Genomic DNA, 15,455 nt, shown 5'->3' with positions numbered 1-15,455 from the left:
ATCGGTTGCAGCTCTGGAAAAAAATCTAAAATCTTACAAAAACCTAACAATCCTAAATATCAATGCAGGAACTAACAGCCAGCGGAAAGCAGAGATTACTGAGAAAAAAACCATTACAAGAAACCCAGAAGTTTCTGCCAAAATTGTACATACAGTATCAGGGATAAAGTCATTTCAGAAGACAACTGAAAAGGCAAAAACTTCGCTGATGAGAGTCTTACATCAGTTGATACAGCTGAAAAGCTCTTTAAATACAAGCCTATACTGCCATTTTCCAAATAAGTAGTCAGCAAAGACTTTGTCTGTACAAAATGTAGTTTCCTGCTTTCTGTTTGCAGAAGTAGCTTTGATTGTCTTTGATTTCTATTTTAGAAGTATAAAACAACTTAATCTACATTCAGTACCCACAAATATCTAGAACTAGCATCCAATGTAGATTAAATAATCATCTGAATTTAAACAGGAGGTTTTATAAAACCACAAAATTAATCCCTTTCAAGAATTTGTAGAATCTCTCAATCTGTGCTATTACAACTGTAGTTTAACCAACTGAATTATATATGCCACAATCCCATTACCAAAATTAAATTTGTAAAGAAAAAGTAATAATCACTCTTCTTGAAACAGGTAATGAAGAGCAACAGGTACTATACTGGAGTCTGAATTACCCAGAAATCAAATTAAGCAAAAGATTAACACTTTATAACATAAAGAGACAAAATTTAAGTCTCTTTTCTGGAGATGCTCCTGACTTCAAAGAATCTGCAGTGAGTGAACAAAAGCAAGCAAGGGACTAAAAGAGAGAAGACTGCCTCTTGCGTTTTGAATCTCCTGCTAGATTTTGAGAGTTATCTGGAAAACAGTTCAAAGAACTTACAGTTCTTCCTTTGTCTATTCATCACAGTAAAAGCCACACGCACAGTTCCCAAAGCTGTGGTAGGGCTTTCACGGGGAAATGTTGAAATCTCTCACTTTTCTACTCATAGAAAGTTTTGCTTTTTGACAACACTCCATATGGGACGGTGAAGCACTTCAAGGAAATGTGTGACAGCATAGTAAATGAACACAACTCATCATACCTCAGACTGGGAAGCTGTTTCAATCCACACAAGATTACAAGTCGTTCAATGCAACATTAATAGGAGTATCACAGTAGGGAAAAAAGTAGTCTGAGAGAGTAGCTTGAATGGAAAAAAAAGAGCCCCTGTTTAAACCATCAATTAGGTCGAACAAGAGATTTAATTATCGTTTCAAAAATGTGCATACCATAAATAAAAAACTGGAAAGACATCACAGCGAGAAGTATTCTAGGTAGGCAGGAGTTAGGACTAACAAGACATATTGGCTGAAAAGGTTATTTTTCCTCTCTCTCAGTAAACAGATCAGATGCAAACATTCAGAGATGTACACAACAGGCACACAATAAAGATACAAAGATGTCTACAGAGAAGCAAGGGGAAACAAACCATTTAAGAGCTATTTACTTTGAGCATACATTATCCAGTAAGCAAATACATAACAATGAACACACAAATGCAATCATCACGAAAGCACAAAACTGAAGCATCAGTTTGAAGATGGGAGACCTGAAAACATTTAGAATTTCAAGACCTTAAGAGAAAATACTAATATGTTGTTTCTGAAAGTTACCGATCAATGCAGTTTCTCCTCTCAGCTACGATGGGTGCAACACTTACTATCACTGATATTAAAAGGTTTAGAGTCCATCAGTACCCTACTACATTGAATGGCATTCTTCACCATGAGATTTACCATAAGCAATAAGCTACAGAGAAATAATTCACCATCTTTATAATTTCTCTGCCTGTTTAAGCGACAGATCAACCTACCATTTGCATGATAAACATCCATACATTTTCAGTCACCCTTCAGCCTATTCATTTTGACCACATGAACTAGCTCTTCATTTGCTGCACCTTAAATACCTTAAATATATATATATAATATATATATATATACCTTAAATATAACAGCTCTTCTTAAATAGGGAAAGCTTAAAGCACAGAATGGCATAATCTCTCCATTCCTCTCCAAACTACTAATGGCACTGTACATATCCTTGGCATCATCCTTGACTCTGAACATGTCTCCATTCATTATGCTGTGAGCAAAATCTTGTCAACACATTTAGCTGTACAGGAACAGCCTCTACCCTTCCAGTTATACAGTCACCCTGTGCCCAGTCTGAATATATATATACATATATATACACACGCACACATATATGTGTATGTATATGTGTGTGTATACATATATATATATTCCTTCACCATACACCATCATGTGAACTTCACAAAGAACATCTCAAAATACAGTGACATATCTTATAAGCACTGCAAAAAAGCATTCCAGAAAATATCTACACAAAATCTTTCCTACCACGTAAGAAATTCGATTGTTTCCTTAAAAACTTTTAGTTTTTTGCACCTCCCATCTTTCAGCTGGAAAGTAACTGAAAATGCAAACCAGGAAAGCTTGATCACTGAAGTACTTTTAAAGGAACCAACAGCCTTAAGTAAAAAACATGCATTTTCTATCTTAAAGAAAAAAGAAGCAAGCTCTTAGAAACATCTGAGGCAGCCTCTTGTATTTCAACATTTATTTTTAAAATATTAAACTGCACAATGATGTTACACATTTGTAATGTTGTCCTCTCCTTTCTCCAGAACTACAAAATTTTAATAAAAACATAAAGCAGGCCAAGTTAAGCATAAAAATAAAAAAAGTTTAAACTAAGATTGTGCCCATCAAATTAGTGCATCCTCATTACTGTATCACTAAGCAACACTGTTCTACAGTTCAAACATCTGTCTTCATACACTACTCATTTTTCTACAACTTTGAAGTTTTATCTTATGCGTATTTGGCACGCATTACTGTAAATAGTTTATCAGCCCCACCTCTACTGAATGAATCCAGTATCTTTTCAGTCATGGAATTCCAACAGAGAACCAAAACCTCAAAAGAAGAAGAAACTACAGAAAAATAGGATCTTCTCTATGTATAAAACACATTACACATATGGGACTTTGATGAAGAGCAGACACAGTTTATTGTCAGACCATACCCGTCATCAATCTGCCACCTGTGGAACCTTGATAGAGAAAGAAATGCATCAATTATTCTTCACACATTCACTGAACTTGACATATCCCTTTCCTGATGTACTGCATAAAATAACTCTGATATTCCGCAATGTAACTGCAACCTATTAATCAAAAACTTTCAAGAAGTTTACTATACAATGCATACACTTGCATCCTTATCAAATAAAATACAATGTGGTTTCCCAAGAAGATTCCACTCTATAATCTGACCTTTATTTATGTACCTTGATCCTTATTTATGAATCTTCAAACAGGATTTAGGTTGGGCATATTTATTTGAAATTCAAAATATAAAAAAATCTTTAAAAAAAAGGTTCGCTGCATGCAGAAAAAACACTCAAGGCTTACTTCCAGAAAGCCAGAACTATGTTACCAGATACAACATATTTTGTGAAATAGTATATCTCTACTATTTTTTTCCCCTGCAAGATGTTTTATAAGGACATTATGCTTATTATTAAAATTTAAAACCATTAAGCAATTTTTTTAGGGTAGAAAAGGCAGTAATGAGGTTTTAAAAGATATTTACTAGAAATTAGTTTCTCAACTAAATAGGTTGGCATTCTAAAACAACAATGCCTGATGAAATCCATTAGATCTAAATGGATTAAAATACCTGTTCCCTTTAACGACACTTTTACTTCAAGGCAGTATCTCACACAACATTTCCAGCAGTAGTTAAAGCAGCACATTAATAATCACGCCATGTTCTTACTGTAGCAACAATAATTTCTGGTAGCCATTTTCTTTCCAGCTTCAACACTGTTTAAAAGCCAACAGTCCTTCCTGCAACCTCTGTATACACCCAAAGGCAGCAAGCTGCTCAGCAGTTTTCTCTGGCTACACTCTTCAGATGCCTCCCTCCAGACCATCTTCAGTCCAATGTACTTACCTATCGGTATTCTCTAGAGCTGCACTCAACTCCATTTCAGTTTAACTAATAGAAATACAACAGAACGGCAGTTCCCCTTTTATAAACCCCAAACGACCAACCCCCACATGTAGGAGACTGAACAGTTTGCTACTAAAGGATATTTTAAGGAGAGAGCAGCGCTGCAGTTCATTATTTTCGCCTGCAGGCGCTAAGAATGCACAGCCCAGTACAGGATCCCCAAGCCGCAGGCAGCGCCTCAGTCACTGCAGCCACCAAACCTTCGCAGATCCCAGACCACAACATCAAAGCCAGTGCTGCAGCCAAAACCAATTTCTTAATAGACTTACTCTGAATATCTCTGAACTTTCTACATTGTAAGGCAAACTAGTATACACATTAATTTCCAAGTTTTCCTCTGTGTTTCTAGTCTTAAAATGACAAAACTTGAAACACTTTCTTGAATTGACTGCAATGCAGATTTTAAAAACAGGTTGAACCTAATATCCTACAGCTCAAAATTAGTGATAAATGACTATTTTCATCTTTCCTAAAAAAATTTTTAAAAAATAAAATATTAAAAAAAAAAATAAAAAAACCCTCCCCTTCTTGCTATCGTGACAGTTTGAAAGAAAGCAGTAGAGAACAGAAAGTGAATTACATAAACATTTGTAACGGTAATGGCAGGAAATTGTGAACTGGTATTGGCACATAAGTACTCCCTACAAAACAGGATCCTAAGCCCAAATTCAGTTCCTCACAAGTTTGTTCCAGTTGAAAGGGTAGCTATGCTGGGATCACGAGCTCTAATGCCTACTGTTGTCTGTCTAGACAGTGTTTCTGACATTTCCTGACCATAGCAGGAAAGGGAATCTCCTGCTCCTAGCCTCAGAAGAAGTGTATTTTCTGTGCCCATGAAAATGTAAAATCTAACAAAAATTTCCTAGAGATTTCATGCACACTTTTCTTAACTATTCACAAAGCTTCACCCACGAAGTGCTAAGAAATACCTCCTATATAAGGAAGGTAGGCTTATGGTGAACTCTGAATTGGTGCGGCAGAGATTTTATTCTGATATCCCTATGACAGTACCTTCCAGCAGAGGACAGACTAGATACTCTAGGGTATCACTCCCTATAAACAGCACTGCTCACTTTTTAACAGCTTTCCTTCTTATCAGAGGACTAAGCTGTGACTACAGTGAATGTTCCAGGATTAAGAAAATAACCATATACAATGATCCCACAAAAAGACAAGTTCCAAACCAATCACCTAAAAATATAAATTCCAGCACTGCCATTCTTCCAGCAAAAGCTTTTTCCAAATAAAATATACACATATTTCATATAACAGGATTCAGCCACTGCTTATCAGATTTGAAGTGAAGCTACAAAATGTTTCCTAATTGGGTTGATATACAAGTTATAATCTTTACAATCTATGAAGGAGCACTTTGGGGAGCCACATATACTTAGCCAGTAACATAAGGACTTCCCTTCATTTTACAGGAGCCTGCTTTTTGGTGACAGAGGAATGGTTTTGGTGAACAAGAGAAGTTATAATATGCTGTCAACACTATCACCTTAACAGCCACTGAAAATGTAAAAATCCATTCCTCAAATTCACTTTTGGTTTGGTGACACTCTAAGTTTTCAGCATTATCCATGGCCTACATAAACAGGTAAAAACTATTTCCTACCTTAGATAAGCTGTAGCAATGCAACATAATTAAGCTAGTTGTCTTTTATTTTACACTTTCATGCCAGATAGCTGCATTAGTGTTTTCTGAATAGAAACAACACAAATCTTACAACTGAGGTTATACTACCAGACCTGGCAAGCAAACTGGGGCAAATGCTTCCACATCCCATTTGAAATGTAGTTTCTGACCATGTAGTGGTAGTTACTGTCATGAACACTCAATCAAGCCAGTCATCACCAGCACCACTACCAGAGTTCAGGTCTGACACACATCTTGTTAGTAAGCTCCTATTTATGGTCCCTGTGTTCAATTGGACAGGTTCAACAAGCTTTATTACTAATACAGTCATGGTACAGGAGTGTTTCCTATAGTAAAATTTCAGAGTTTACTAAAGTTACTGCCTTTGCTACAAAATTATTCCATGAAAATCATTCTGCTAGGAAGCAAGTGTTTTCAAGATCTACCTGAAGGACTCGACTCTAGTTATGTAGTACTTTGAGGTCTACTTTCTAAACTGTTTAATAAACATTTATGGAGTCTCCATGAGAGATATTGCAGAAGATGCAGCAGTTCTGTGCAGGCTTCACTTCAAGATTAGGATTTCATTAATCTTTCTCTTTTCAGCCTTGAACCCTTTAAATGCTTGTAGACTTGTTCACCTCCTTTTCTTTCAGGCAAAAGCTTAAAATCGTTGATTCTTTTGCTATTTGAATTAGTTCTTCCAAACACATAAAGCGAAATGGAAAAACTTAGTATTTCCAGAATGCCACACCAGTTATCCTCACCTGTGCATATCCAGCCCATTGGCTGTCCTTAGGCATCTCATCCAGTTGGAGATGAAGAATCTACACTTGATTAGTCAGTTTTCCTAACCAGAGCAGGTTTCCCAACCAAACTTTCAAAAGCAGCTCAAGAAACAGAAGAGACAAGAGATAGTCTAAGACTGTTTCATATGCTTTACACTGGATTACTAGGATAGCACAAAAGAACTGGATCTGCATGGGCTAAGATTGCAGAAAATCAAAGAGCATAAATGGCACAAGTCATTCACATCATTACTCTGTTTCAGAACGTAGACAAGATTTTTTTAATCAAAACTTGTATATCTACCATCCTAAAAAGGAAATAACCCCAAGACAGAAATATTTCCTTCTAGCAAGTAAACAGCTTGTATTATTCACAGTAGCAACAAAGCTTCTTAAAACAAACCAAAATCAGCACCAAAGATAAAGGAAATTTTGCCATTGTTTTGGTCATTCACAGTTAAAATAAAATAACCCTGAATACCTTGTTTAAAGGTTTCATAAATTCACAATGACTAACATGTCCCAAAAGCTTAGTGTTCTACATCAACAGAGGTTCTGTGCCTTCTTTTGGGCCCATAAATATAGCTGACTATTTGCCTACTGACTGGCCCCAGAGCTACTATGTTTCCTCATTGTTGTGAATTTTGTAAGCATCCAAGTTCGACTTCAAGACCTCATGTTTGTTTTCCACTGAAACACTGAAGAAAATATACCTAACGCTTAAATTTTGAGAGAACATGTATGAATATGAAATCTGGTTTAATTGGATAAAAGGAACAAGCATAACTTTCCCTAAAGTTCAAAGACAACATACAGAAGCATACCTAAATAAAGCAATTCTGATAAGAAAGTTCAGAACTTACTCAACACCTACTTAATCAACTTTATAAACAGCTTCAGAGAAAACAAGAGCCATGAATGACTGCAGAACGCTGATAAAGTACAGAAATACATGATATTGTTAAAAACGTAAGAAATAACCTGTCTTTATCCTCAGATTCACAAAACTAAAGAAATTCCAAGAACAAATAAAACAGAAAACGAAGGAAGTTACAGCACAGAACAGGTGAACCTCTCCAAAATTAAGCCTTCAGAATATCCTAGCAAAGCTCTTCCTTGAACCAGAAAACTGTTCGGAATTTACTGTATTTAGAGGAAAACAGTGAAATTTATATCTTTGGTTTTTTTTATGAGGTATAGGCAGCCACAAAACACTTGGATTTGTACTTTAGTCTTGAAAAGCCAAGAGGATTCTGGGGTGGAGGTTTTTTTTGTTTTCTGGTCAGGGCAGGTTTTTTTGGGGTTGGGGGGGTGGGTGGGAAGTGAGGTGGGTTTTTTACACAAACAGGATTGTCCTGTGGAAAAGTATTGGTAACGTTAATAGTACTGCATTTTTTTTCAAATAGCTGCTGATTTAACATCATATAGGTTTGTTTTTTATTTCTGAATGCTAAAATCTCCTTTAAGGACGGGAAGAAACGCTAATGAATCTAAAGAGACAGAAAACATGAAGAAAAAGAACAGCCTCGAGCAGGGAAAAACCAGAGCACTCTTTTTTTCCTGAAAATGGCATTCTGGAAAATTACTTTAAAAATGGGAGAAAAGTTAAGGTAAAACTATCTGTCAGAACAAAAGTGAAATCACAGAGATATTACTTTGCACAAAAACACCTTAGCTCCTAGTATTAGTATCACGAAGGTGGAAGAAAACTTTGATCAAAGAAGATCATGGAAACCACAACACAGGTGATCATTAATTAATCCTCCCTCCTTTATATTTACATCCTTGGAAAACTTATGCATCAGGAGTAGTTAACTTGATGGACCTAAAGCCAAGTTACTAGAAATATATTAAATAGAACTTTATTTAAAACAGCACCCAGTATCCTGAAGATGAAAGCGATCACCTTGCAGAAATCAAACAAACCTACTTTTCTCTAAATGCCTCCACAAGCAAAAAAACCCCAAAATACAAAAATGAACTCATCATTAATGCTCCAAATGACACGAAGGAAGGTCCTGCTGTGATACTGCAGTACTTCTTGTGCAAAAAAAAAAAAAAAAGAGATGAGTTGATACTCATCTCTCAAATTTCCTAATGGACATAGCTGAACTGAAGAGACTACAGAACCTGGATGCCTTCAATTTTATGCAGTGTCAGTACATTATCCTAAATATTGCCTTCCTTTAGAACTTTGTATGATGTTCCAAAACACAGTATTTCAACTTTTGTTTACCCATATACAAATGCTGATAAATATCTGTAAATATATACAAACAAAGAAACATAACTGCTTATTTGTTCTTGACATAATTCCTTAATAAACAAGTCATCATATCTCTGCTGACTTCTGGTAACACTTCACTGGACTAAAAAATGAAAAGCAAATTCCAAAGCTGTTTTTAGTGTCTAAAAGACATTTCTAAAAATGAATGCTCACAGTAGCTATATGGTATTTTTAGAAATACTGTGATGTTTCAGTTATATAGCAACCTGGATGGCTTCTCCCAAGCATCATTTCTATTTTTTGCACTCTCCTTTGTGTAAAAATACGTTATGCCTTCTAGTGCTCATTACTGCTGGTAAAACATAGAAAAGCAATAGTAGTCTTACCACTGTGGTAGAGTGATATCTAGAGAACAATTTTTTTCTGGACAAGCTGCTCCTCTTCCTCTCCAAATCTCACACATGCCAATAAAGAAACAACCTCTCTCATCCACCAGCTCTTTTAGCCACATGTACAGCAGTGAGAATCATACTGAATGTCCTCGGCAACTCTCACAACCTCCAGAGTTTGGGAACAAGGGCTGGGCATTTAGGGGAATATAGCACAGAACACCAGTGATGTACCTACCTTACTCCAAAATATTAACAAAAGGAAAGGGGTCTCTAAGAATTCATGCTGAAGCAGCTCACCAACAAGTCTACTACTTTTCATCACTTGAGTCACTATTGTCCAACATAGCCAAGGCTTTACCAGGACACAGAAAAAGACAATCACTATCCTAAATCACTTTTGTAAGAAAACAAGTCAAATAAAACAAACATTCAATAGCTTCCCCAAAGCAAAGATCTAGAAAGACCATGGACAGTACCTACTATCTTTGGTTTACGTAACAACACAAGCAACCTTTCCACCTCAGTTTCTGCAGCATTTCAGCTCAACTTGCAATCCAGGCATGCAAGTTCTACTCCGTCCTATTCTGCAATTGCTCCAAACCCTTCTAATTTTTTCACTGCAGCTTATCTAGGTTAATTCACCATCACATGTCTCCCCAACTTATCTTCCCTCTTTTACCCCAGAAAAAAAAACCTGTCACAACGTATTTTTTTGTTAATAACTACCTGATTAGGGAGTTCTAACTGCCATTTTGTTCTCAACTTTCTACAAGACAAGAAACAGTTTTAGAAGTAATTTCAGAGTGCTAATATTCACAACAATTCATACACAGTGCAGTTATTTTCACTACATGCCACAGATTGTCAGTTTCAAAGTTTTGCCCAAGAACACAAAAGATCAGGTGATTTCAATATGGCAATAAGTATGTTAAGAAAAAGGAAGCAAAAGAGGGCAGAGTACTCACTTCAGTGTGGGAGAGAACTGCGGGAAGCCAGCTGCAGAACTGCCACTTCCCACTCCCTGTGATAGCACACACACAAGCAAGACTTTCTCACAGAAGATACGCTCACAGCTATGGTATTAAAACAAAAAACCCAGCACTTCGGTGTAAAGAAAAAAAAGTTATATTGGAAGTTTGCAGGCAGAGCCTGTCCTCTGTTGAAAATATTGTTTCTAATACCAAGTCGACTCAGTAGCAACAACAAAAATACAGCTGTTGGAAAATAATACTCCACTTCTGTGCCCTCCCTACCACTTATCACAGGGGAGAACACAGAATCCAGTGTCTTTGGTGAAGGCTCCTACGGATATTCGTAAGAATACACAATATTCTTATATGCATAAATACAATAACCCACATAAGTATAAACAAAATAATAAATACAACAACCTACAACCACTCTTTGGGTTATTGGGGGCCTAATTTTAGGATACAAATTCTATAAATTTCCAAACTCTTCTGACAGAGAAAGATAAATCCAGAAAACTAAGTTAATATCAGAGACAGTTCCTGAAACTCTACAGTCACAAAACTTGTATATGCCCACATCTGAAGATAAAGAAAGGTTATCAGCAACATTATAAACATTAAGGGCTTTCCAAAAGCAAGCATCAAAAATTATATCACATAGTGTTCCTGGGAGAGCTGAGTAGAAGCAGAAACAAACAAGCAGAAATACACTGAGGACAACCACTCCAGAAAATAAAAATTGAAGCTAAAATACAAAAAAAACAAACTGTCAGCCAGTACACTCAAAAAAAATAACCCAACCCCAACCAAACCAATGAAAACCCTAAACCATAACCGCCACCTATCACCCCACTGACTCCAGCCAGGCAAGTAACAGACACCAGTCACTTCCTACCAGCAGTAGCAAGCAGCAGCTTCAGAGCTGCCACACTTGACAAGCAGATACAAGGGTGAGTTTTTCAAAAGCAGTTGCCTGACCTCCTGTTGTATGCCTTTTCTGGAAAACTCACCCCTGTCCCTCCCAAACAGCCACACTGGGAAAGTAGATGGGATAAAGCGCCATCAACGTACCAAAATATTCTTCTGTGAAAAGGCAGGCAGAGGGATTCATTACTACATTTCAATGCTTACATTTGCTAAGGAGTTCCTTGTCTTTCACTCCAATTAAAAATGGCTGCATCAGGTAAAAGCCTGTAAATAAAGGTAAATTACACAAGAGATCATTTGCTGTGAAAAGTACTTTTACAAATGGGTGCTAACAGTCGGTCCAGAAAACAGGGAAGATGATCTCGATTCATGAATTCAGCTACAATTGGACCAATCCATAAGGCACCTTTAATTCCTCCCATCCTGTTTCCCAAAATGCAGCCTCTCTCCTGTTCTACTGTTTTGTTAAAACCAACATTATCAAGTAGGCAAGCAAAAAATACAAATCATTCATACAAACACAATCATTCAAACAATATGTCCCTTTATGAAGAAAAAAAGGGACACTAAGTATGATAAGTATCTAACTTGTAGCATTCAGCATACTGCAGTTACAACACACTAACAATAGGCCTGAAATATTCCTAAACCCAGACATCTAACCTTTATTCCAATTTGAGCATGAACTTTGCATAAACTGGATTAAGTTTCAAGAAATACTGAATTACTAAATATCCCATCATCCTTAAACTAGTTAATTACTTGTAAGACAAAGCACTCAATATCAATCAATAAGCATCAACTAGAGAATTCTATTTCCAGTATCTGGATTTAATATGAACCATCAGTTCCCATACCAGGAGCATCACAATTACTACTACTGAAGTGAGAGGTCTCTGTAATCCCAAATTTGCACAAAAGTATGATATCAGTTAACATTTAGTGTAACCAAAACACACATAAACACTGTTAAGCCACTGTCTTCCCCCATTTAACCTCACTGGCAGTGCAAGGGAACGGCTGCAACATTTTGTCAACCTAATAGCTGCTGTATACAGTTGAACAGTGACAGAAAGGCAGCACAACTGGATTTAAAAGAAATTATTTTATATTACATTATTTTATAATATATTTCATTATGAAATTTTAAAAAAGCTTGCTCCTTTCTCCTCTACCACTAAGGGTAAATCCTATAGATTCTGGGTAGACTTGGTACCAAGATTCACTACACAACACTCAACTGCAGACTAGGTAAGTAACAGAGTCTATCATGCTCTTTCAAATTTTAAAAACAACACATATTAGAAGTTTATGCAAACTTATTACATGGTCTTTCTTGCTGAAGAACTGTGATTTGAGCATCAAATTACATCCCAAAGGAACACTGCACTGGAGAGGTGCATGGCATTTGCATCTGTTTTTATGTGGCCATTTCACATCCTTGCCATCAAAGCGCTTTTCTACAATTCTGTGAACTAGGTGGGCATGCCTTCTACCATCACTGCTTGCATGAAAGGGTCATATTAACTGATCTAAAGGGCACAGTGTATACAAGCATTGAAGTTTATGCAAGCTTTCTGTCTGGATTTTTCAGGGTTTGTTTTTTTTGTTTGTTAATTAGGCATAAGGATATTTTTTCATGATACCACAAAGGTATGAAATCCTTTAACTCATTCTGACAGTATCTTTACATACATCAGACAGAGTGACCAACAATCACAATTTCCACAGGTAACTTAAGCGCTTTATGCAGTACCAATATGAAGTTTGCATCTACATTCATAAAAAAATGCAGCAAGAAAAATGTTAATTAACAAAAAACAGCTTATAGATTTGGCTTACAGGCAAAGTGCTCAAGAAGACCAATCAATCGATTTTCAGACAAGACAAACTGGTTTTGGTTTATTTCACCAGGAATTCCTTTACACTCTCAGTAGAGCGGACATTATGTTCCTCTGAACAAATCTGGCTTTGGAGGTTATGCCAAGTTTACCCAGGCTTAAAATCAATTTAAGTGAGTGCAACATTGTTCAGTTTTATTGTCATTTTCCCAATCTCTGGATACATAATACAAAATGCTCTGCAATCCAAAGCACAAAGGAAACTAATTGAATGTGGCTTGTAGTAACTAACCTTGGAGCAATGCATTTGGTACTAAAAGAAAAAAGGGAATAAAACAAGTGTCTTAAGGCAGCCCTCTGATAGCCACATCACTTGAACTTTGCTAAAGATAAAAAGTTGTTTGAAAATGTAAAAATATGAGGATGGTGTTTCTGTCACAGTGAATCAGCAGCTGTTCAAAAACCTTTACTTCAAACCAACTTCAGGTGAAACTGCAGAGCAAGTGACATAACCATTCTGTATTTTCTCCAGTTTTAAGTTCTCAGAGCTTTTAAAAGCCTGAAAGTGTTTGAAACTAGCAACTGTGTGTAAGCATGTGTGTGCTTTATTACCATCAAGAATTTTATTCCTTTTCCAGTTCCATTTTCTCCATAAGTGACTTGAAAAGGCTTGAATTAAAAAAGAATACACACTAGTAGGCTGTGCTAGCAATTGCAAGCATAAGCACAAACTATTACTCAAGAAATTCCACTGACATTCAGCATCTATATGAAATTCAGTTATTTTAAAGTCAAAGGTATTGCCATTCTTGTTTAAGATCCTGTTTATTCATCTACGGATACTCCTATTTCCATCAATCTTTTCTCTATTAAATGATCTCACAAAGATGCTCCAAGCAGTCAGTGCCTTGATCTCCTACTAGCCAGGTCACCTGCTGAGAGTTCAACTCCCTTTCTGCATTAAGAACTTTCATACTTTCCTAGGCACATTCCTCCTAATGCTACTAAGCATAAATCAGACACTGGACTTCATGAACCTTTAAGAAAAAAAAAAAGTCAGTAGTACACCCTTGGTTGATTGGTTTGGGGTTCTTTTTTACAATTTTTTTTTTTTTTGTGATATTTGCCCAGGACTTTTTTTAATTAAAAAAAAAAAAACAAAAAACAAAAAAAAACCCAACAAAAACCATGCAGACTGATCAAAAGAGAAAAAAATGCATAAAAAGACAAGTCAAGTCTTTTTGGTGACATTATGGGTGTTTTTCTCTACAAAATTGCTGTTCCTTGGGTAGCTCTTTTTAGTAAAAATGAAATCTGTTGCAAACATCAGAAGAAACTATTCTAAGAAGATACTCTCAAGATTATGAATTTCAATTCACACTGTAATTCTTGTATAACTCTGCACCATATCCATCTGCAGTTACATTATACAGGTTTGCAACATCAGCTCTGATTCTAAGTCAGTGTAACAGGATTGTCACAGTGCACTGCTCTTTGATGCACTCTGCTTAAACTCCTCTCCAATAAGAAAATTGCTGCATTTTCTCTGCACCTAAATGACCCACTAAAAGCTTCCCCAGATTTATTCTGCATTGTCCAATCAGTTCATTTATTTTGTCCTCAAATCACCAACCTTGCACAAGTCAGGCAGTAAAGAGTTCTACACAGAAGAATCAAATTAAGTTACCAAAACTCTGAAGCACTTCACCCTCCACTGTGAAGAATCTTCTCTTTAAAATTTGTTTTATCATTTGAATCAAAAATTATGTTGCAACTTGTATTTAAAAACCCTGTCAATTAATAAATATGTTAATTCATTATTCTATACAATATGAAATAACTTCTCACTCTAGAATCTGGTGCACATTCATTCCTCATATGTGTTTGAAAGCAAAGTTCCATGACACAATCTTCATAAATAAATTATGTGCTGGAAAGGGGGGCAGGAATCAGAGTATCACCGCAAATGAGGTTTTGCTTAAAGGGCTAGAGCTGTACAGCATTGATGGAAACCTATTTTGATATATAATACTTGTTTTCCATTACCACTTGATCTGTCAGTTTACAGACCACTCTACCACGACAGAGGCATTGCCAACAAGCTGAAGGTTACACACAAGCCATAAGAAGAAAAAAACTTTCTACATTTCACACAAGTTCGATTTGTCAAGATGATGCTCATCACTGCAAGCTGGTAACACAAACTTTGTCATAGAAACCGCCAGATCCTGAAGCTGCTGGGAGCCCGAACATACGACTTTGATACCTGCACTGGTAACTTTTCCCTCGCTGCTGTGAACCACCTCTGCGCCGGGAGCTCTACCACCGCTCCCGGGGCCACACCGGCCAGCGCCGCGGCGGGCCGGGATCTCGCCAGCCCTTTGTACCGACACCAGGCGCTTCAGAACCTCTCCACACCGAGCAGGAGGGGAACGAAGGGGAGGGTGAGGAGCGCACGTTCCCCCTGTCCCAGGACGGCAGCAGAACCTTTCTCGGGCTGGCCGCCAGCTTAGTGGAGCAGCGCGGCCGAGACCCGCAGCAGGGAGACGCGCGGCGGAGCACAGGCGGCCCTGCGGGACCCGCCGGGGCG

General features: G+C 37.0%; 1 protein-coding gene across 14 annotated transcripts in view; it reads right to left on the bottom strand.

Moving 5' to 3' along the window:
- The window catches only part of ZNF644 (zinc finger protein 644), an 81,660-nt gene that overhangs the window by 35,700 nt on the left and 30,505 nt on the right, over positions 1 to 15,455 (bottom strand). Inside the window, exon 2 of one of the 14 annotated variants that reach the window (XM_058842314.1) lies at positions 11,229 to 11,288. The exons of the other annotated variants lie outside the window; for them this stretch is intronic. The gene's annotated coding sequence lies outside the window, so the exon portion shown is untranslated. The remainder of the gene's footprint in view (positions 1 to 11,228; positions 11,289 to 15,455) is intronic. 14 annotated transcript variants of the gene reach the window in all.

The sequence above is a fragment of the Poecile atricapillus genome, chromosome 7 (genome assembly GCF_030490865.1).
Source record: "Poecile atricapillus isolate bPoeAtr1 chromosome 7, bPoeAtr1.hap1, whole genome shotgun sequence".
Lineage (NCBI taxonomy): Eukaryota > Metazoa > Chordata > Aves > Passeriformes > Paridae > Poecile > Poecile atricapillus.
The sequence above is the reverse complement of the archived record's forward strand: the minus strand, read 5'-3'. Positions and strand labels throughout refer to the sequence as shown.